Source organism: Alligator mississippiensis, chromosome 7 (genome assembly GCF_030867095.1).
Source record: "Alligator mississippiensis isolate rAllMis1 chromosome 7, rAllMis1, whole genome shotgun sequence".
Classification (NCBI taxonomy): Eukaryota; Metazoa; Chordata; order Crocodylia; family Alligatoridae; genus Alligator; species Alligator mississippiensis.
In genome coordinates, this window is record NC_081830.1 from 31,652,932 (window position 1) to 31,677,394 (window position 24,463).

General features: G+C 43.8%; 1 long non-coding RNA gene across 3 annotated transcripts in view; it reads left to right on the forward strand.

The window, feature by feature from the left end:
• LOC109283676 (uncharacterized) overlaps positions 1-24,058 on the forward strand; it is a 177,618-nt gene extending 153,560 nt beyond the window's left edge. For all 3 annotated transcript variants that reach the window (XR_009463415.1, XR_009463417.1, XR_009463416.1), the window contains 2 exons: positions 12,222-12,342; positions 20,678-24,058. This is a non-coding gene — a long non-coding RNA (uncharacterized LOC109283676). The remainder of the gene's footprint in view (positions 1-12,221; positions 12,343-20,677) is intronic.
• The last annotated feature ends 405 nt before the right edge of the window (positions 24,059-24,463 follow it).

Here is a 24,463-nt window from a genome sequence, read left to right on the forward strand (position 1 = left end):
GTAAAATGGGAAGGGATTAGTATTTGCCACCAGTCTTGCTTAGCCACCTACCCCTTGCTCACATGCGGGGAGGGTGGGGGGGATGGGGGGTTAGCAGAAATGCTACTTGCTGCATAGATTACTCTCACCCTGTGATAGAAGCCGTGAGGGCTATATCCTATACGGGTGAAATGGGTGCCATTATACTGCTGTGGTCCCTTGGGTGGGCACCCACAGAGACTTATAACCAAGCCCTTTTAGATCGGGGGTCCTCTCAGTCACTTTGAACTACCCTCAGACTTTGCAGGTGGCCAGAGATGGGGTCCTAATATTCTGCCTCAAACCCAGATGCAAGTTTTGCAGGTCTTACCCAATTAATCTTCTAATGTGATGGGACTTGCTTTAGGAGAAAAGCTTTCATACTGTAGACTATTTAATTTGAAGCCGATAATAAATAAACTGTTCAAGGTATTTTGATACAAAGGTCAACACTGTCTGATATATTCAAGGAATTTAAGATAAGTAGAGGAAATGGCATCAGGAGGATGATTTTGATAATGATACTAATCTTGTTAAGAGTAGCAGGAAACCACATGTCATCGTGCTGCTATCATCTCAAAAAATGAGTCTGGATCTTTTTTGGAAGAACCAACATACATTAACATTAACTAGCTAGGCAGGAGACTTTAATTTGTGTAGCAGCTGCCTTACATAATGCAGACTAAAAAAAGATTGTATTGCTATTACGAAAGATTTGGTCAAGCTGAGTACATTTTACCAGACATGGTGTCAACCTTCTGTGTCAGCCTTCCCAAGCCTTTTACAGACCTGTTAATGATTTATCATATTGGCGATAAAAAAGTTGTAATAAATTAGCGTATCTACATGTGGAGAGTCTATCATTTGGAAAACCGGTCTGAAAGTTATAGGCCATGTTTATTTAGGCAGCTGCTGTTTTTCAGTTAAGAGGACAGTAGGGGGTAGAGAGTGACATTTTTGTGCATTGCCAGACAGGCGGATGGTATGTTTGCATCTGTGAGAGCCTCTGAATGTTTGAAGAAGCTCTTTGTTTAAAATGACCCTTAAGGACTGGTTCTGTGCAGGTGTTCTAGGCAGGTGTATACTGAATCATTATGTGCAAAGGGCCACTGAGTCTTGGCTGGGTCTTCCCCTCATGCATTTTCCTCGCAGGAGTTACCTGGACAATGTATTTTACATTAAACAGTCTTTGGAGAAAATGCAAAACAAAGTTGTAGGCACATGGACAGGCCCAGTGAGTCTTGAATTCCTTGCTCCACAGTGGCTCCATCAGTACAAGGGATGGAGAGTCCCATCCACAACAGCAGACTAAAACCTATGGGGGGCATCTACCCTTGTGCTTTAATGTGCATTAACCTATTTTAATGAGCATTAAGGCAATACAAAAAAGTGCTCTTTAGTTAATTCACATTAAAATAGGCTAATGTACCTTTTTCTAGTATCAGGGGGTGCTTTCATTAGCAGAGCTCTGAGAGCTGTGCTAATTAGAAGCACCCAGATTGTCACATGCATCAGCGTCCCCATGCTGAAAAATGGCACCGGGGCACTTTGAACCAAAGCGCATTAAATGAGATTTAGTTTAAAGTGCCCCACTACCATTTTCCAATGAGGGGACGCCAATACACATGACACTGGATTCTGCTCTGATGCGCTGTAATTACAGTACATTGGAGCAGTCTCCCCACATGTGTATAGAAGCCTTCACAATGGAGGTACTAAATTTAATGCATATTACCTAAAGTGCATTAGTGAATGTGTAGACATGCCCTATAACTTTGTGGGAGGCCGGAGAGGTGGGTTGAGGACAGAATTGAACCTTGGTGTCTTATTTCCTGAGCAAGTGTTCTAATCAAGCAGTTGTTACATAAAAAGCAAGCACCGCCTTCATCTCATCCTTCTCCTCCAGACATATTTTGAAAGAAAAACGTAATCTATGCTCTGTTCTTAGTTGGGGCTGGTCCTGCTTTGAACAGGGGGTTGGGCTACATGTGACCTCCTGAGCTCCCTTCTAACCCTTTTCTATTATGCTTTGGGAAAAGGTGCTAGATGCTTACTTTCACAGTTTGGTTCTGGGCTGCAGATTCCAAGAGAGACGAGGCCCCTCTCTTTGCATCCCCAGCTGAGGCACCTAAGCTCCAGTGCTCAGCGTTTCCTGTTGTCTAGCTCTAGGCAGCTCCTTCCTCAACATACTGAGTTGTTTTGGGTCTCAGTCTGAGATGCCCAGCTCTCTCCATGGGCTACATAGGAGGACCTATGCATCTAAAACAGGGTTTGGGATTCTACTTTGCAGTCCATATGTTTAAAAGCTAGGCATTATTATGTCAACATTTCAGGTACCCCTTTTATTGGATCTAGCCTATAGCATCTTCATCTGAAAGTAGAGTTTTATACTAATAATTTTCATGTTCCAATTGATTTGAATAAAAATGAGGACGGCAACCAGAACATGAATGCCTTCTGTACATTAAAGAACTGTCCATATGTTCATTAAAACTTAAACAAAACAGAAGAGTCTTATAGGTATTATATGAAAATATTTAAAATATTCCATGAGATACTGCATTTCCATGAAATTTTCTTGAAATACTAATTGAAAATTAGACAATGTCAAGGGAAAATCAAACATTCTCTGAAATTTTAGTTTAAAATTATCATCATCATCATCTGAATCCTATCCTCAAAGTAGGAACACAAGGTCATCTCTGATCACTTGAACTTGCAACTGTTTTATTTGATATAGTTTGTATTGCTGCCTATTCATTAATGTCCATGATAGTAACAGTAGCAATTGTAATTACTTCTGGTTGGCTTCTGCTATATATCCTAGAATATATAGCATCTGATGAAGTGAGCTCTTGCCCATGAAAGCTTATGCATCTCTGATTCAGTTAATCTGTAAGGTACATCTCTACCCTGTCTTCATCGTAGAATATGTTACAGGAAAATCCCATTCGCAAGGTCCTGCAGTGGGACATAGGAACATCAAATCCCTGCTCACTTTCCTAGTAATTTGGCAACTCCAGGATGGTCCTTAGTTGATGTCTGTCCACATTTTAGAGTCTCTGCAGAGTTTGGCTGGCCACAAGCAATAGCAGCCTCTATTCTGGAAGAGCAGAAGGGTTATTTCAGGCCCTGTAGGAGGTGCCGGCACTGTGTGAGGTTTGGAATGGGAATGACTAAGGCAGGGTGGAGCATGAGGGAGATTTGGGGCTGATCCACGGCACTGGAAAGATGCCCACTGATTTCAGGGAGCCTGGAATCTGTTTCACCTCACCTTGCCAATATCTCTTCTTGTCCTGGTTCTTAAAGTGAAACTCTCTCTTCATGTAGCCAAGTACAAATCCAGAATTGTTTTGCCAGCATAACTGACGGCACATGTGGAATTTATAAATTCATCCTAATTTCCCTGACAACAGAGAGACATTGTTCCCATGGGGCTTTTTTTTTTTTAAATACCAGGTCACTATCTAGCAGGCAGAGAAGATGGGGTGATATCCTGCTACCTTTGTAAAATGTCATCAGCAACAGTAAACAGCAGTGTAAGAGCAACATTTACAGGAGAGAACATGAAGGCCAGAGGGGCTGAGTCTGAAATCCTGGAATAAGATTATAACTCAGGTAGGAACTGAGCCCAGGTCACCTGAATCCCATTCCATTCTCCACACCAGGAGTGTCAAACTCCCAGCCCCAAGAGACATGTAGTGTGGCATGCGGGGTGGGAGAGAGACTGGAAATTCAGGGTCGGAGCTTACTGTGGAAATATGGGGTACAGAACCCCCTCTGTAGCAAGTGTGTCAGTGGCTGGGGATGAGTGACAGCTATATCAACCACCACCTTCACTCATGCAGCTGTTGCACCCACATCTGGCCCGTTGCACCCTGAATTCTGATTCTAGCCCAGGTGCTTGGTTAGTTTTGCACTGTTGCTAAAAACAATAAATCACCCTCCATGAAAAAAAATCAAGTTCAGTGCTGTCCTCACTAGACGAGCAATAGCTTAGCCTGTCTCATTTAAGTATTAGAATAAAGCACTTTAAATATTATCTGGGCAGAGCATTTGTATATTTTCTTCTTTATAGAAATGCTGAGTCAGTAAAAAAAAGGACAAGCTCTCCCCTCCTCCCCTTTTTTAACAATGCTCAGCACATAGGCAGCATTTTTTTCATGATTGAAACACTTTACACACACTTTAACGCTCACATAAAAGCCTGTGAGCAAGGTCAGTAAGTGTTAGTGTCTTTGTCTTATAGGGGGTAGAGAGCTAAGGCAGAGAGAGAGATTTTTTTAGAGTGCATGCAAAACATGACTCCCCCCGGAGAACAGAGCATTCTGATCACACGCAAACACAAATGGGGCAAAACATCTGTCTGTTTATGCTGTTAACATCCCCCCGACATACAAATGGTGTGATCCTCCCCAGAGGGAGATGAAAATGATCCCTTTATGCCTCTTAACTACCTCTCTGGAATACCAGGAAGCTTAAATAATTCATATTCATAAAATACTGGGATCCTAAAATGAAAGGATGCTCAACATCCAGAGCAATGGTACATGCCACTTGCCACTAAACTGCAAAGATTTTTCTCATATCTCTCTGCAGACTCCATAACTCTCTCCAGCATCTTTGGACTCTGTATGGACAGGTCTAGATTTATTGCCTTAGGGCTCCTTAGGGAAGTAAATCCTTAGCATGGTGTCACTTTCAAATAGAAGCCATACTGCTACAAAGGCATCTGAGCAGCAGCAGGTTCCATAAATGTGTGATGGCATTTTGTCATTGCACAGCGCTTCAGTCTCATTCAGAGTACCAAAGAGACGGTGTGATGATTGGATGCAATATTGCTGTATTTTGATAATGTTTTGCTATAAACTATTGTGACAGTGATACCAGTCCAAACCTTTCCTTGTACCACAAGGGGACAGAAGACAGTTGATTTCAAACAGTTGTGTTGTGGGCCAGCTCAAACTGTTGATCTGTAACTGCTTCTCCATTTGGTATATTTTGAATCATCCCTCTCTGTTGACCTCTCTCTTCTGCATTGAAATCACCAAAGACAGTCTCATTTACATGACCGGTTTTCCAGTATTGTCAAAACTGGACCAAGTTAAGTCCATCATGTAAGCAGTCATGCCTGCTCCAAAATTGCAGCCTGCTTTATCTAGGCTGACCATTTCTACACTGAAGGTTGAAATAAAATCTGGATGCAGATGTCTTCCTTAGCTACTACCAACACTTAACCATCACTGCACACCCAAGTACAACCAGCACTCACCACCATCGTACAGCCAAGCACTATCAACAGCCTCCCATACTTATACAGACAAGCACAAACAGAAACATCTCCCCAGTACACCCAAGTTCCACCAATACCCTTCCAGTGTTGTGCATCTGAGTATCACCAATACCTACCCACCATGACACATCAGCAGTAGGATTATACTTCTAAAACACTACCACATACAACCAAAAATGTACTGCCACAGGCTATGTATCAATTTTTCCCATTGACCAAGAAATTAGCTGTTGTTTGTTTCTCATTGATGCAAAGGGAGGAGTTATAAAATCCTTCCAAGTTATGCTTGCAAAAGAAATCCATCCCCCTCCAGAAACTTGTATATACGTTATCCTAAACTTTGGCATTGGCGTTGTTCCAGAGAAGCAGAGCTATCATAGTGGCTCATAGATTGAAATCTGTCTTTGCTGTAACTGGGGCTTGAACTATTAGCTGCTTTGAAAAGGAGAACTAAGACCTTAAACTGTGATGGAAAGCTGAGCAGGTGCCCAAATAAAGACTTCAGCACAAACCTGCTATATTCATGGTGGCCTGAGCTACAGGGAAGGTTAGGCAGTCATCACATTCAGCTCTTCCTGGGGTCTGTACATCATCTTCACCTTCAGCTTCAGAGATGAAGAGGTGAAATACTTTAGCCTGGAGGTGATGCCTGCAAGGATCAGTGGCCTAGTCCTTGTCTGGGAGGAAGGAACTAGGTGTCCTAGTAAACTGAAGATGAATGTGGATATATTTGGAAACTGATGCCACTTGCATCAAAGCCATATACTCTCAGTAGGAGGTGGAGACATCTTGTCCAGCTCTTCAAAGTGTTTCCCTTTTCTTCCCAGTCTTGTCCGCATTCAGGAGGCATCAGTTGCTCTTCATCCAAAGGTTGATCTCTCCCAGGCATGCTGACCCCTTCGTAGTGGTAATGGTTGCATCAGTTGACAATGAAACATTAGTGGGTGTCACTAGCACTCTTTTGGCAGCTGAGTCAAGGGAGTCTCACTCTCCCTCCCTATGGTCTCATCTAGGTACTGCTGGATGCTGGAAGTAGAGGTGGAGGGTCATGGAAATGGGGTAAACGTACAGGACCTCTAAGTGAATGAGCAGATCCCCAACACTCTCGTACATCTTCGGGTAAATGAGGTCGGGAGCCCTTATCAATTTCCTAAGCCTTTTAGTTCCATGGGGCAATAGCACCTATTATTCCATACATTTTCTAAATAATTTATCAATCAGTCTAATTTATCCAGTTGATATAGACACACACACACAGATGTACAGGTAAGCATTAGTCAAATAGATATTCACAATATCAATACATCTCTACAGTGATGAAACAATGAAGAAAAGGAGCAGCTAAAACATCACAGTTCCTCTGCACAAAGTGAAATTCACCCTTCCTTTTGAGCATGTAAGAGAAGCAGTGATCTGCTATTTATTGAAAATAGACTCATATTCCAGCCAGTGTTTCTTCTGCAGCAGAAGTGCTCAATCTTTGGGGCCCATAGGCCAAATGAGCAGCGTGGGGTTAGTCTGAGGGATGGATCATGCCCAATATACCAGGATCATGTCCTGTGCCACCTCCCTTCAGCCCAGTGCACCTGGATTTGGCCCCACAGAACCACACAACCTACCTGGCCCATGTGTGCCTGCATCAGCCCCATGCTGCCTTCTCCTGGCCTTGCACCCATCTTGGGCCTTGCACACATGGATCAGGCCCCATTCACCTGATCTAGCCCACCAGACCATGACAGCTGGCCTGTACAGCTCCCCACAGGTCCTGAAATTTGGTAACAGGGAAGACTTCCAGGTTATGTGACACAGCTCTGTGGGCTGGATCTGGCCTCCAGGCCAGGAGTTGAACACCCCTGTTCTAGATGGGCTAGATAAGGGATTTCATTGGTGCTACTTGCCTATTATTTTATGCTAATACTCTGCAGGTTTCTAGTATGTGAACAGTTTTGTGTCGAAATATTTCATGTGGAGTGTTACCGAAGCTTGATTTTCTAACTGAGACAAACTTTCTAATTGTGTGCCAGATACCAATGGAGGCCTCCTATCAGAAGATACAGGCAAAAGGCACAGGAAACAGAGAGTTAAATTTAGCAGCTTTGCAGCAGAGCTGGAGAGTTATATCATGTTGCTGTGGTAACTAACTTTCTGAAACCACAGTGATGTATGGTAAAGCTTTGGGTCAGTGGGTAATAAATTCTGTTTAAAAAGTGATTTTTTCCCCATCTGCTGATGTAAACATCATTAAGAGAAATGATGGCTGAGAGATGGATTTCTTTTTATATCAATTTTCGGACAAAGAAAATAATTTTTAAAAAAAAAAAGTTGTTTGAAATCAGAGAGTGCTATAAATAAAAAGGCCGGTGATGGAGTGGAAATTTGCAGTGGTGATTGGTTTACAGCCTTCAGTAATTTAATGGTAACTCTCAGTTCCCTGTGTGAAGCTGTGAGATAGCCTTGGATTGCTCAGTGAGCATAGGGTGATGGCTTATCCCCCATGATTAGAAGAACCTCTTTTCCAGGAGATTGAATGCTTCTGGCTGGCCATGGCAAAAACCCTCTGAAGTGCTACTTAAGTAAATTTTTTTCCTCCCCTTCCTCTTCTCTTCAGTTTCTGTCCTCCATGTACCTTTCATTGTTCTACCCTTGCTCCTGCCTGACGCATCATGCTGTCAAGAATGGCAGTCTGCCAGTCACCCTTACTGGCTTGAAACTGGAGCCAGTAGCATGGGTGAATTGGTATAGGTTGTTTGCCCAGACACATCCTCATTGGAACTGGGGACAAATGGGATCACTGAGTGAAATTCAACTTGGATGTAATTTGCTGAAGCAGAGCAGGGGATACAGGTGGCTTGTTCTCTCCAGGTTCTGACCCCTAGTTGAATTGGGATTGGATCTGAAGATCCCTCATTTGTGTTAGTCAAGCCTATTTTGAGGACTGTGCTTCCACAGCTAAGCTAATACTAGTAACTGAGCTACCTAGTTTCAAGATAGTGTGGGTATGTCTATTCTCTACTACAGTGTGGACAAATCTACAGTCCTTTAGTGTCCTTCTGATGCAATTTCATCCTATTTGAAGAGCCATGATCAGGCTGAATGGTATCGTAGCCAGAGCTCTCTACTGTTATGAGGCAGTCCCAGCACACTTGACTTGGGAATGTTCAGAGGCTTGTTTCATGCCCTGAGCTCCTCTCCAGTACAGGCAGTCCTTGGAATTACGAAACAATTGGTTCCTGAAAACGGCGTCTTAAGTCAAAACATAACTTGGAACCGATTTTCCCATAGGAAACAATGTTATAAGTGGGCGATTGGTTCCTGAACCATGACCTGATACCGTTTTCACCAAAAATAACCCAGAATTGTGTACTCAATCAATTATAGATGAGTAATATAGCTACATTAATGTATTTATATTGTAAATAACAATCATATTGATTTGGAAGGACTTCTTTGAGGTGACTTTGCTGGACTCTTTGAAGGGCTCTTGGTTGGACTTTTTGAAGGGTTCTTGGCTGGAGTCTTCTCAGGAGTCTTGGCTTCGGGTTTTTCTGGAGTCTTGTCTGCTTTCTTAAAGAAAGTGTCCAAGGAAGTTTGGACAGATTTTCTCCAGGGCGATGGGTGACACAGTGACTTGTTCACTGGCATGGCATTGCATCGGATCAAGCATTGTAAAGTCAAAACTGACATCAGAAAGTTGAAACAGGCTATCAATTTAGAAACGCTGTAAGTGCGAAACGTTGTAACTCGAAAGGTTGTAAGTCGAGGACTGCCTGTATGGGGCCAAAGCATGCACACCAAGGTAGTGGATTCCAGCCTTAATAATGTCATGAGGACCATCACTGGATGCCTTGTGCCAGCTCCAGTTGACTGCTTACCAGTCCTTTCAGGCATTCTACCCCCTGACATCTGGAGATAAGTTGCCACCCTGGCCCTAGGTCTTAAAGACTGAGATCCAGACCATTTTCTGCACTCTAGCCTAGTATGTCTAAGTCAGAAAACCAACTATCACCTGAAGTCTTGGAACCCGTTCTCTGCTCAGGCCAATAAACTCACTGAATCTGCAGATGGCATGTCACCCACAGCCTGGACATCCCATCAGTGGAGCAGGCAATATGCTGCGCAAGAACGGTAGCTGAAGAACTTCATCCCCAATGCCAGCTTCCACCCCTCTGGCTGGCAGCTGCCTCGCAGGGCCTGGACTGCTCTTAACCATCTCAAAATGGGCATTGGATGGTTTAAGACAAGCATGTACTCTTGTGGTGTCTCCAGAGATGCTGGTTGCAGTTGTGGTGCTGCTGAAGCTTAGACAGACAACCACATCATCTGTGAATGCCCTCATGGCCTGGCCCTCTTTTGGGTGCCCTTGTTTTATTGACATTGACCAATCTACCTGTCACTGGATTTCAGGCTCTCACCCAACAGATGAGTGTGGCAACACTCAGTTCATCATCATCATCATCATCATCATCATCTCCTCTAAAAAATGCCACAGAAAGGAAAGAGAGTGGAAACGAGTCAGGACAGGAGATTCCTAGCAAAATTCTGGCACTGCTGATGACACCACAACTATCTTGTCTTGCAGATGTTTGTTCCCAGATTATTTCAGCATATTTGCACTTCTTTTCTTTTTAAATAAATTGCCAGGAAGAATTGGATGCCTAATTCCTGGCCATTCTAATTGGGACTCAAATCCTTTTAAGTAGCTTTTGAAAATGTCAGCCTTAGTCTCACACTTCCTGAGCTTCCAACCATCAGACGTAAGATAGGAAAATATAAAGGACCTGAGATCTGCATCTCCTGGTACCTTGAGCAGCACAAAAACACATTGTATGAACATTGTAACAGTTTGCTCCTTAGATGGATGTGATAAGTCAGTGCCTACACAGTACAAGGGTGACACTTCTTATTATGAATACCTGAGCTGCACATTGGGGAACTGACACAGAACGCTGGAAGAGGAATCTGGTTTTGGAGTCTCTGTTTTGGGCTTGCATAGCCTGAATTCCTTCCCAGAATGCCAAGTGATCAGTCTTTTACCTCTTGTCATCCTGTAGGGTCTCAAACGAGGGAGAGGGATGCATTTATTTCATAAATTAAGCACCATGCTACTCCAAGCCCAGCGAGAGTGAGCTACTGGGAGGGCACACAAAGGTGTCATCATGATTTATGGGGTAATTAATAAACAATTAAGGTGCTTTGGAGCATGGTTATACATTTTATTCCAGCCATCCACTCTGCACAGATTCAACTATCATGTGATCCAGGATCCAGAGTAGGCCAAGCTGAGAAAGATGATGCTTTCAAGTCAAAAGCAATGGAGGCTCCCTGGCTTTAGTTTTATTGAGTCCTCTTGGTGTATTCTCTAGGAGTTTCCTTGACACTGCGGGGACTCTACTCTGGCATCACATGTTGGGGAAGCCAGAGGAAATGCCAGGATTGAAGCCTAAGGAGTGCATCTCTTTGTTTTGTTATCCCTTATCAGGCTGTTAAATGAATGGAGTGAGCATTCCTCAGACTGAATGAGTAGGTGTCATGTTGACTGTGGTTGTGAAATGTTTCTTCTTATGCTTATTTTCTGATCATAGCTGCAACATCCCCTGAAACTCAGTCCTGGACTGCAGTGATCCCTGCAGGTTTTTTGGTTATTTTTACAAAAGCTCTGACTGGTGTGTAACACCCTTGTCTCTCAGTCTAGCTCCCTGATGCCAATTCTCCTAATTCACCTGTGATTCTGACTGTCCAGGCTCACCCACTCTTATCTTTTTTCCTGAGTGGGTTCTCCCAGTCATGTTATACCTTTGAGGGGTGTTACACAAATCTCTTGGACCAAGCAGTTTCACTGCAAAGACCAAGAGCTTTGTGTTGCTGTAAGCAAGGGCAGTTTAGGTTAGATAGTAGGAAAAACTTGCTCACCCAGAGGGTGAGAGTAAACACTGGAACAGGTTCCCCAGAGAGGCTGTGGACTCTCCATCCTTGGAGATTTTTCAGATTTTTGGCTACCTTGGCTAGGATGATTTTGTTGGGGATGGTCTTGCTGTAAGCAGGAGGTTGGACTAGATGCGACCTCCTAAGGTCCCTTCCAACCCTCATTTTCTATAATGTTATGATTCTATGATTTCAGAATGGAAAAAAGACAAATATTTTTTAAATTGCTGTGGGGAAAAAATTGGAACATTTTGTTTGGATTTTTTACTTTCTTTTTTAAAGGCAAAATAAAAGACATCTCTAGAGTTGAAGATTGTTGGGGTTTTTTATTTTGTTTGGGGTTTTTTTTTAAATGAAATGAAAGCCTTTATTGAAGAAATGCTGAAATGGACTGATTTGGTAGTATCAAAACACCTTGGGATATTTTTCAAGACAAATTTTTCCAATTCAAATTCATTGAATTTGTAGCACGTTCTATGAAAAAGCTCACTTGCAGCAAATCAATATTTTCTACTGAAAAATTGTTTCACTGGAAAATTCCCAACCAGCTCTACTAATGTAAGCTGAGCTGTCTCTTTTTGTATTAATGTCTAATGACAGAATACTTGTATCTTATGCTTCATTTGAGCCCCCCTATCTGGGTGTTGGCACATTAACTCCTCAGTGCTATGATCCTGCCATTTTGAAGTCAGTGGCAAAGCTGCCATTGCCTTGAGCAGGCCAGGATCAGACTCTTGCTTATGAATAGACTTATCCCTATTTTTTGCAATAAGAATGACACTGGACTAGTTTTATAGCAAAGGTATAGTTCTGTGGGAAACCCAGAAAGATGCAAATCCAGGAAAGGGATAAATCCATCAGATTGGGGTAGTACAGGCATATTCTTAACCTCTGATAGGATAAAATATTGTTAGATATTCCTGGAAATTAGGAATGAGGAGGTACAATAACACTATTCTTTTCTGACTTTTCTTTTTGGGTTCTGTAGGATCCATGACTGAAAGAGTAAGGCCTAGGGTTGGAAAGATGAAGACAGTGGATATTTCCTGCCTGTGGAAATCTCCTGCCTAACTTAATTCAGGCTCACTCTTTATCCCAACATTGGAATAGTAAGTATGTTATTCAGTATTTTGTATCTGCTGTCAAGGATTCTTGTTTGACACATTTCAGTCATTCATACTGGGAGAAGAAATAATACTGATGACATAGCTGACTCTTCATGGACACAAATGACAAATGGCCTATAATGACTTGTTGAAGCTGTGGCTTTGCTAATACTAAAAAAAATGATAATCATTTACTAAAAATAAGCTTAAGGTAATAATCATTTACTAAAAATAAGGAAAGGTACTCACAAAAATGTGGTTCAGTTTCACCCAGCCCAAATCCAGAGTATGGTCCCCAAAGGCCTCTGAGGTGCTGTCTAGGTACCCAGTCATCAGTACAAGAAATAAAGCTGTGAAGCTGAGTTGTACCTTCCCCTTCTGTCACTTGACCTGTCTGACAGTAAGGATTTCATGGCTTCTTTCTTTCCCTTGTTTGATTTGAGCCCCTCTGTAGCTGTGTGTTAAAGGCTTGAGTAAATCAAGAAGAAAGAGTCAACAGATTTCACAGCTCTGGCACAGCAAAGATGAGGAATTTCACACACTGTCATAGATTAAAAGAAACAATAAAAAGATTGAAGCTGACTGGTCAGCTTTAAAAGTAACAGCAATAAAAAACAAAAAAAACCCAGGCTGAAGCACACGATAGCAAGAAATGTCCTCTCAAAGACCAGAACGCATTCTATGACTACATCCAAAATACCTTACCGTCATCTCAAAATATTGACATCTATTTAAGGATCTCATACCATCTCCAGGCTTGATAATGGAGCCTCTTTACTGGAGGTACTATGCAATGCTATCAACATTATATCACTCATCAATATAGATTCCTTTAAGGATCTAAAACCCTACTTAGTGCTTGTCAGTACTGTGCCAGCAACAGGGCTTCGAATGCCCCCCCCCCACCCCACCGGTCTACTGATGTGCTCTAAAGTCAGACATTCACCCATTAGCCTGCTTCAGACTTGTGCACAAAGCCTGTCCTTGAGCCCTCAGTTCCCAGTGACCTGAGAGCAGGAACTCTCTGGAGGTGGGGCTGGAGCAGACACATAAGTAAACCTGCAGTTCTGGAGAGCACTAGTGGATGGACTCAAGTGTGCAAGGTATATTCAGTCCACCCTGCTGGAGAGCTGCTGCTGACATAGTATAGACAAGCCCTCAGTTAATTTCACTGAGACTTGAATACAAGGTTTGTTCTCTTGAACAGGGATTCTGTCTTGAATCATGGCCTTAGGGAAGATGAATTAAGCCCTAAACTTCTGTGAATCTGTGAATATCTACTGGTGCGTTAAAATTCTCTAGCTTGCATTATACAGGGCGCTTCTACACGTGATGCTTTAACACTCATTAGCCCAAGTAATTGCACATTAAGGACACATGTCTACACATGAAAAATGGCACATTTAGGCTATTCACACCTAAATCTGATACCTGCAAATGCAGGTATCAAATTTAGGTACGAATAGTTAAAGCGCATTAACACTGTGTGTGTGGACTGACTTGGGACTAATTAAAGTCACCAAATGTGTAGTTTTGTGGGAAACCCAGAAAGATGTAAATCCAGAGAAGGGATAAATCCATCAGATTGGGGTAGTACAGGTATATTCTTGGACTGCTCCCAGCATCTTAAGCTGGTCCCAAGTCAGTCCATACACACAGTGATAATGTGCTTTAATACCTGCATGTGTAGATAGATGCCTGCCTCAACATGCTTAATGCACATTAAGCTAATATGCATTACATTTACCCGCTGAAATGCACATGTAGACACACCCACAGAGAGTCAGATTAGATAATCATGTTGGTTCCAGGGGTGTATTAACTTTCTCCTCAATAAGCTGTATAGACGAAATTCTTTACATTGCAGATGTACAGCTTAGGCAGGTTTTACATCCCTTGAATCATTCTTTTAGTTCTTCTTAGAGATTTCTCCATTTTAATGCCTTTCATACAGTTCAGTGCAGATGCCAAAACTCAGCACAGGACTGTGGTAACAGTCTGATCGGTGCTGGATACAGAGTTATACTCCCTCTCATTGTTCCCCCGCTTATAGAATTCAAAGATAGTATTAGCCCATTACACTGCAAACCTGCGTCCAGCTGATTACCTATCATGACCCCTGCTCCATTTTTGGAATCAAAGTTTTCCAGGAGACAGGCTCCCATCCTGTAAGCAGAGCTATAATTGTGCATACAGCTGCATTAAATTAATTAATTGTGCACACAGCTTCAGTAAGCAGAAGTATAATTGTGCACACTGCTGTATTAAAAAGCATGCTCTTTGAATCTGCCCTGCCTACCCACCGACCCAGGTTGTCTGCATAACTGACTTGTCCACTTCATCATTTACCACTCCACCACTCTTTGTGTCATCTGTGATCTTTACCAGCCAGGGTTTTACATTTTTCTTCCAGATTACTGGTAAAAATATGTAACAACACTGAGATGAGAACAGACTTTTTGTAAACTGTGCAGCAAAAATGTATTCTACCTACCGCATTCTTTTAGAGCTAGACATTTAGGGCCTGGCTAATTTCTGTGGAATTTATGCTGGAGTGAAGAATTCACATCTAGACACTTGCATCATCTTTATTTACTTCCTTGTTCACTGAGCACAGGGGGAACCATCAACCCTAAAAGGTAATTACAAGAAGTAGAATGATCCTTGCACTTCTTGGTTATAAAGTACAGCTGATTATAAAGGGCCATATCACACCATTGATTTTTAATCAAAATTTCCCAATCAAATCAGTGCAGAATTCTGCTTAAATATTACTATTCACCCAAAAAGGATATTAAAACCTGAACAATGTCCCCCACCAGAATATTTTGTAGTAGGTCAAATATTGTAATCATCATTGCCCCTTTAATTTAAATGTAACTTTACTTTAATTGCCAGCAACTCCAAACATAGATTGAACATCAGCCTCCAGGCTCAAGATACAGCTGTTATATTTTCTTTTCTTCCTTTTTTTTCTCCTTTACACTAATGTAATGCTTATTTAGGAACTGCAGCCATCTGTGTGTGCTGTGGCTGGCACTGCTAAATTTGCCTTCTTCCCCTCATTTGCTGAGACTCATGGTACATAGAGTGTTTCCCAGGACAGCAGAGACTTTCTTTGATTGACTTTGCTGATTGTGTCCTAAGAAGATGGTTTTCAGTGTTATCTTATGACAAAGGTCATAAGATAAAGGTATCAGCTGAAGATTAGTGCATGTCAGGCTATCCAAGGCTCTCTAGGCAGATCTGTGTTCTAAGCAGAGCTGGTCAGAAATGTTTTGGGGAAGCTATCCCAAAAGCCTCTGCCCATGGGCAGATAATTCTGACTGGCCAAGAGCAAAATTTGTTCATGGTAATGTGCTGGGTTTGATGGCAATTTTGTTGAGAAGCAAATTATTACTATAAATGTCTTGCTTTGCATATTCTCATGACAAAATTCACTGAGAACATGTGGTATTCATAATCATAACCCCTTTCCCCCAGCCCCAGTTCAATTTTAAGTAAAAATGGAAGAGGGAAAGAGAGAGGGAGGGAGACTATCTTAGCCCCCCCACCCTCCAGCAACTTGTTGTTAGGGCACTTTTCCAGCTTGTTGGAGAGTCAGATTTCATTTGCGCCCCAATGAATATTTATACTAAGTGGAACAGTTCCAAAAGGAGAAATCAAAAGAGCCCTGCCCCAGCATATCCAGTAGCTGAGTGGTTGGGCACTTGCTTGGGTTGTGGGAAATTTGGGTTTAAGGCCCTGTTCTAAATAAGGCAGACCAGGGATGATTGGAACTCATGTGTCAGAGGTGAGCTCCCTTCTCATTACTTTGGGGGTGAAAAAGGGGAAGTGTCAAAAGGTCTCGCATTCATCTACACGTGGAATGGGGGGGAAAAATTCCAAAATCTTGAAAATAACTGTGATCTGAGGTGTTATGCAACCTCAGATAAGAAACTGGTCCAGGCACAGCTCCTCGTTGGCCCAAAGAGTCTCTGGGAAGTTCTTACTTTCCCAAAGGGTCTCATAACCACATTGCCCTTTTCCTCCTGGCACATGAATACCTTGTAGTGTTTTGTCTCTAGACTGCATTATGATCTGCATCAATTTCCAATAAACTCTCCTATGCCTAAGCCTTAGACCCCTTCTCTGTGTGCTCTGTACCCTCCAGTTCCTAGACTTGTCGCCCTCTTTGTGGGAAAATCACTATCACTTGCAAAGTTGTTGGAAATGGTCTTTCCATCTTGTGGTCTTGCCTGGAATCCATGGGCCAAATCTTCAGCTGGGGAAAATGCTCCATTATGGTTTATACCAACTAAGGATCTGGGCTAGAATTTAACTCTGGATTTCCTACTCATAATGCTAATAGAAGGCGTCTGGTAGATGTGGAACATTTTTGGCCCTCTCTATCTTTTCTGCCAACCCTACCCCGACCTTCCAACTATGAACAGACAACCTTAGCATTCCCACAGTATTACAGCCCAGGCCCCTCAACTGCATGTTCAGTGCATCCTTGTGGGGGGGATACCCACTAAAAATCAACAGAGTCACCTTTTAAAAAAGTCTATAGCATTGGGTTTAAAAAGCCCTGTAAGATTGCAAGTTGCATATTAGCACTTGGTCTGCTGAAGGAAGATACATGCCACACTGTATTCAGGAGCTCTGTGGTGTCGTTTTCCAGCTGTCAGTATGATTAATGGACATTGTGTTTTATTTCCAGCTTTATCAAATACTAATTATGTATATGATAATTCTTAGAGCGGCAGTTGCTTTTGGTTCATTCGTTCTTCTCCCTGGAGACATATCAAGGATTTTTCCCCTCTTTCCTGAAATTCTGTTTTAATTGCTTCTCTTCAACCTTTGCGTGTGGTTTCATGCTCTATGAGGGTCAATGTATTGATCCTATGCTTTGATAAGGTCAGCAAAGATCAGGTGTGACATTTAGAAGGTATTGCTCCTCCTAAAATGGGCTTACTCATCAAAGTGTTGTCCAGGGGACTGAGTGGGAGAGGGAAGGAAATCAACACCTTCACATATGTTATTTAGTGTGCATCTGTACCACTACTTTGGGCTGCTCCCAGCATCTAATCCATAGATGCTGACCACCTACATTACAAACCTCAGAGGTCACTCCCCTCTCCTGCCCCTCCACTCTCCTAGTAGTACTGAGACTCACCTCTGGACCCACCTATGAGCTAGACATATCCTTCTGAGGATGCTCAGAAATAATTGATTCTGGACATGTGTGGTAATCCTATCCTGCCAGGGTAGGTATGTAACCATGCATAAGTCCAAACATGAAAGGGATGTGAGTTAGGTGGAAAATAAGCCAGAGGGACCTTGACTCTTTGGCTCAGGGTGATGGGCAGTGGGAGAAAGGGTGCTCTCACTTCTGCATAGCCATTTTATTTAAGGACTATTGTATATTAAGTGCACCATTTAGGGCAGGATATGCAGGCCTACATCAGCATAAGTCACTCTATTATGGTGTAAAGTTACCCAGTTATCCCACACCCCAGCAATATCTATACTTTGCTGTATATTGTGTGTGTGTATGCCTCTCTGTCCATCTAGTTAATTTGAACTGAGTCAGGGATAGCCCTTTGTTCAGATGACTACCACTTACTTGTGGGGCACTGTGAGAGCAGCCTGCAGTTCAGTAAACTGGTCACCTGTCATCTCAGGATCCTGGTCTAATTTATATGTGTAACAGCTGCTGCTGGATTTGGAGCAGTGTTCAGGATCCCTGCAAAGGCAGAGTGGGAAAGTTTGCAGAAAGTCATTGCTTGTAAAAGCTTATGCGTGTTTTTTTATTGGCTCCTGAGGCAGGAGAGGGGAGGGAACTCAGCCCCAGGGAGTCAGCCAGGCTCAGAGAAGGGAAGGAGCCCTGGGACCACAGAGCTTGGGGCCTGCCTGTAAAGTGAACCTGCCCTTAGTGATGGGGAGAAGACAATCTGTGGCTAGGAGGGCAGGGTTTTTCATAGATTCATAGATTCATAGATGTTAGGGCCCTCAATAGACCATCGAGTCCGACCCTGCATAGGCAGGAAAGAGTGCTGGGTCTAGATGACCCCAGCTAGATGGTTATCTAACCTCCTCTTGAAGACCCCCAGGGTAGGGGAGAGCACCACCTCCCTTGGGAGCCCGTTCCAGACCTTGGCCACTCAAACTGTGAAGAAGTTCTTCCTAATGTCCAATCTAAATCTGCTCTCTGCTAGCTTGTGGCCATTATTTCTTGTAACCCCCGGGGGTGCCCTGGTGAACAAATACTCACCAATTCCCTTCTGTGCCCCCGTGATGAACTTATAGGCAGCCACAAGGTTGCCTCTCAACCTTCTCTTGCAGAGGCTGAAAAGGTCCAGTTTCTCTAGTCTCGCCTCGTAGGGCTTGGTCTGCAGGCCCTTAACCATACGAGTGGCCCTTTTCTGGACCCTCTCCAGGTTATCCGCATCCCTCTTGAATTGCGGCGTCCAGAATTGCACGCAGTACTCCAACTGCTGTCTGACCAGTGCCCGATAGAGGGGAAGTATCACCTCCTTGGACCTATTCGTCATGCATCTGCTGATGCACGATAAAGTGCCATTGGCTTTTCTGATGGCTTCATCACACTGCCGACTCATGTTCATCTTGGAGTCCACTAGGACTCCAAGATCCCTTTCCACTTCTGTGCCACCCAGCAGGTCATTCCCTAGGCTGTAGGTGTGCTGGACATTTTTCCTCCCTAGGTGAAGCACTTTGCATTTCTCCTTGTTGAACTGCATCCTGTTGTTTTCTGCCCACTTGTCCAACCTGTCCAGGTCTGCTTGCAGCTGTTCCCTGCCCTCCGGCATGTCCACTTCTCCCCATAGCTTTGGGTCATCCGCAAACTTGGACTGAATACATTTCACTCCCTCATCCAAGTCGCTGATGAAGACATTAAAGAGTATTGGTCCAAGGACCGAGCCCTGCGGGACCCCACTGCCCACACCCTTCCAGGTCAAAGCTGACCCATCCACCATGACTCTCTGGGTGCGACCCTCCAGCCAATTTGCCACCCACCGGACTGTGTAGTCATCCAAGTCACAGCCTCTTAACTTGTTCACCAGTATGGGGTGGGATACCGTATCGAAGGCCTGTTCACCAGTATGGGGTGGGATACCGTATTGATGTTGGTGTTGATCTGGGAAGGCTCTGGGAAGAGTTAACTGAGAGCCATCCTGGGGCCAGGTGGGTGATAAACCCAGGGCTGTTTCAGTGATCAGTGCAAGGGACCATGTCTGAGGATCGGAGAAAGGTGCTTCTGGGGAAAGGGGACAGTGTGTGTTTCTTTGCAGATACCAAAGACAGCTGGAGCAGAGGAGAGCTGGTCTTCCCCATGAGGCTCTAGCAGAGAGCAGGACTTCCCAAAGCAGCAGTACCTGCCATGGGTATTGTGCTGCCAGTGTGAAGGAGTGCTGATGTTTGTGTTAACTCTGTGTGCTTCTGCCAAAATTCACTGGAGTCTCAAGGTTTAAGCTGGGGAGTTGTACTGAGGGTGTCTTTGATTCAATTTGTACAGAGTGTTTTAGTTCATTGCCAATTAAATTAGTGATATCATGTTCTGCTATTATCCTCGTTTATATGTTGACTGTTTTGTAAATAATTAACTGTGTAAATAGCTAGACTGTATGTACTCCAGTGTGTGGGGAAACCACAAGAAGGCGCTTCATGGAGAGGTGGCCCCAGCCTTAGAGGCTGGGACATTGACCAAGGCTATTTGACACCCCAGGACCCTGAATTCAGACATGGCAATAGGTAGCAACATGGCTAGGGTTACATATCTGTGTACAAAATTGGTATAAATTACACCAATTTAACTCAGCCTTGTCTGCATCCCAGCTGCCTACTATTTGCCTCTCCTGTGTATGCACAAGATACTGTACATAGAGAAGGGGGGGATCATATGCTTTGGATCAGTAGAGGGAAAGTCCCTGGCATGACCTTAAATACAGGTCTAAGATCTCAACAGCCTAACCGCTTCACATGCTTAGGTATTTGATGTTCATGTACATCTCATGATGTACATGAGAAGCCAAGCATGACAACAGCTTTATTGAACCTATGATATAAAAGATACTCTCGAGGGGCCTGATTAGGTAATGTGTGTTTGGATTTTACTAACAGGCGATCCATAGTGCATACTGTGGAGGAAGATGAGCTAAGCTGTCCTAGGAGAAAATGTCTTTCCAACCCAAATTGGGCAATAAGATTGACCCTAAGCATAATGCAGGGCACAGTAACCAGCACTAGGAAAGATGATTGTTTGTACTACCTTACAGGACTGACTAAGCCTGGTCAATTGTGCATGGAGGAAAAACACCCTTTCTGACTTTTGCAGGTAGGCAACTAGCAGAAGACCTGAAGCTTCAGATCTGATTATAGTCGCTGTCTTAATGGAATACTGCAAGGGTTATTAACATGGCAAAGGCAATGCAGAGTTTCCCGTCCTCCCCATTGCCCGTGAAAGAAGAAAATGAAGAGATGAATTCATGACTTCTAGGGCCAGATGGGACCCCAACAGCCCTCTAAGCTCAACCCCCTGGATATGCAGGCTGTAGAATTTCTCCCAGAAGGTGGATGAAAGCATATTTTTAGAAAGATCTTTACTCTCATTTTAACAACACTAAGCAATAGTTAATCCAACAATCTGGTAAGCTCTTCCAGTGTTCAATCCACCCCCCCCCCCCCCCCACTGCTACGAAACTGCATTTTATTTCAGGGTTGAATTTCTCAAACTTCAAATTCCAGCTCTCATCAGCAAGAATGAAAAGCCTCCCAGTATCAGATAACCTGCCCATGAGTCAGTATCTATACATAGCCATCACATCACCTCTCAACCTTTCCTTTGATAAGCTGGATTGACTGATCTCCTTAAGGTTCATATCCCAAAGCTTGTCTTCCAGTCACTGAATGATTTTTGTACCCCTCTTTTGAAGTGTCAACACTGGGGGCTAGATGCACAAAAAACACTTTGGTATTGCAAGGGTCAGCATTGATACACCTAAATTTTAGGTGCCAGGATGCTGGGTGAAATTCATAGACACAGGAGCCTAGGCTTCTATACAGCACATGTGGAGATTTACTTGTCTTATAACAGTATCCCACACAAGCCAGCATGCTAAGTTTCCAACACTAGCTAGCAGGAAATGTTCAATCCTCATAGATTCATAGATGTTAGGGTCGGAAGGGACTTCAATAGATCATCGAGTCCGACCCCCTGCATAGGCAGGAAAGAGTGCTGGGTCTAGATGACCCCAGCTAGATGCTTATCTAACCTCCTCTTGAAGACCCCCAGGGTAGGGGAGAGCACCACCCTCCCTTGGGAGCCCGTTCCAGACCTTGGCCACTCAAACTGTGAAGAAGTTCTTCCTAATGTCCAGTCTAAATCTGCTCTCTGCTAGCTTGTGGCCATTGTTTCTTGTAACCTCTGGGGGTGCCTTGGTGAATAAACCCTCACCAATTCCCTTCTGTGCCCCCGTGATGAACTTATAGGCAGCCACAAGGTCGCCTCTCAACCTTCTCTTGCGGAGGCTGAAAAGGTCCAGTTTCTCTAGTCTCTCCTCGTAGGGCTTGGTCTGCAGGCCCTTAACCATACGAGTGGCCCTTATCTGGACCCTCTCCAGGTTATCCACATCCCTCTTGAATTGTGGCGCCCAGAATTGCACGCAGTACTCCAACTGCTGTCTGACCAGCGCCCGATAGAGGGGAAGTATCACCTCCTTGGATCTATTCATCATGCATCTGCTGATGCACGATAAAGTGCCATTAGCTTTTCTGATGGCTTCGTCACACTGACGACTCATGTTCATCTTGGAGTCCACTAGGACTCCAAGATCCCTTTCCACTTCCATGCCACCCAGCAGGTCATTCCCTAGGCTGTAGGTGTGCTGGACATTTTTCCTCCCTAGGTGCAGCACTTTGCATTTCTCCTTGTTGAACTGCATTCTGTTGTTTTCTGCCCACTTATCTAACCTGTCCAGGTCTGCCTGCAGCTGTTCCCTGCTCTCCGGCGTGTCCACTTCTCCCCATAGCTTTGTGTCATCTGCAAACTTGGACAGAGTACATTTCACTCCCTCGTCCAAGTCACTGATGAAGACATTAAAGAGTATCGGTCCAAGGACCGAGCCCTGCGGGACCCCTGTGCCCACACCCTTCCAGGTCGAAACCTCCTCCTTTCTCAGCAGTCAACTAATCATAGTAGCACCTTAGTTTGCACCCATCAGTTTCCCTAGGTATCTAAATTCTGGTGTCTTGACAATGCCAAGCAGTTCAGTACCTACCTCATGGACAAACTTCATCATGGTTCACTTTAGTAGCCATTCTCTGGAGATCTTGTCCAATCTGCCTGATGTTACAAGAGCACAGTGCTTTACACACCATTCAATTCAGAGGAGGAGCAGGCTTGTGTCTCCTTTTAGCTTAGTGGCTGGAGTGCTCACATGTGCCATGGAAGACCTGGGTTCCAATTCTGCCCTCACCTGAGAGGACGTGGCCCCAGCATCTCCCAGAAAAGTGCTCTAACCATAGTGCTACCAGATACTCTAGGAGGGTCTCTCTCATCCCCTGTGCAATCTGGTCAGTTTCCATGAAATAATTCAATATTATGGGGTGAGGGAGAGAGCAAGTGAAGAAGCCTGAATAGTTTAGGGGTTAGGAAAGGCACCTATTAGGTGAGAAACCTGGGTTCCTGTCTCAGTTCCAGTAACTATTTAATTTTTCCATACAAAATCCCATGAAGCCTTCCCTAAATCGCTGCACTTCAAGACAATCTCCCATTTTGCACATGTAATCTGCATCTTTTTGCCCAGTTCCATCACCTTGCATTCATCCTGTTAAAATACAGTCTGCTGCCCTATGATCACGGGATTCAGGGTAACAGTACCATCTCCTCTGCATTATTGGTTACCTTGCCAATCTTGGTATCATCACAAAAGACTCTGTGTCATTGTCTAGATTACTGACAAAACACTCAATATTGCTGGAAAAAAGCCAGCCCTTGGGACAGCTGAACAGGACCCTACATAAGGGTCCAGGTAGAATAAGTCACAAAAGGTTTCTTTAAGGCGAGGTACCAATTGGGCAGAAGTGAGGAGGGAGTCCATATCATTCATATGACATTTAAGGCAGCATTAGAGCATCTAAATCAGAACTATGTGATTATCTTTCAGCCTTCTGTTGGCTTGGAAATGGTATTTAAAGGTTTAGTTTGCAAATTGGCTTATAGGCAATATATATATGCATTAGAATAATGGTTATAGCAGCAAGGGTTAATTGATTTTTAAAGAGCTCGGGTTTCAAAGTCACACAGGTTTTCCAGCCTTCAGAAGCAGACAGGGTATCTAGCCCAGGCAGGAAAGCAACGGGTTGTGAAAATAGGGTTTTGTCTGACAACACGAGACATGTCACTATGACCAACCAGCGACAGCCATGGAACAAGAGTCATTAGAAGTCACCAGGAAAAGAAAGAATACAAAAGAAAGAGTTTTCAAAACAGAGGAGAGGAAAGCAGTTGGCATCAGCCCCTAACCTCCAAAGCTGCTGATGTTGGACACTCAAGCAAAGGACGTCAAGGTGGCGTTTACGTACCAGCTGGATGGACTGCTCACCTTGTGTATATTCTGGGACTAGGGCATTTGGGTAATGTATGCTGTACTTGTTTTGCCTGCATTGCTTTTATTCCCTATCACTGTGTATCAATAAACTCGCCTATTATCAACCATCAGGAGTTGTGGTCAATCTGAGGGTTGTGCTCGTCTGGGACAAAGGTATTGGGGCTGGGTTGTGAATCTGGTGCCAACACCTTCCATATCTTTCCCTCCTCCTGACTGTCAGGATAGAAAATGCCTTCTCTGCGTAGCTACTTTTGATACTATTACTGTGGGCTGCCACTGCTAACATTTTAAGTGGATCTGAAAGTGCAGGGCAGCTTCAAAACCACTGCCAGCAGTATGGATCTGATCACACACCTGGCAGAAAGCTACTGGAATGGATCCACACTCAACAGAAAGTCTCCCACTCCGAAGCCTTTCCCAAGACCCACCAGGTGCTACTTGTCAGGGCATGCACAGGATCATCCATGTTTGAGAAGAAAAATATGTGTTAGATATGGTCCTTTCTTCCTCCA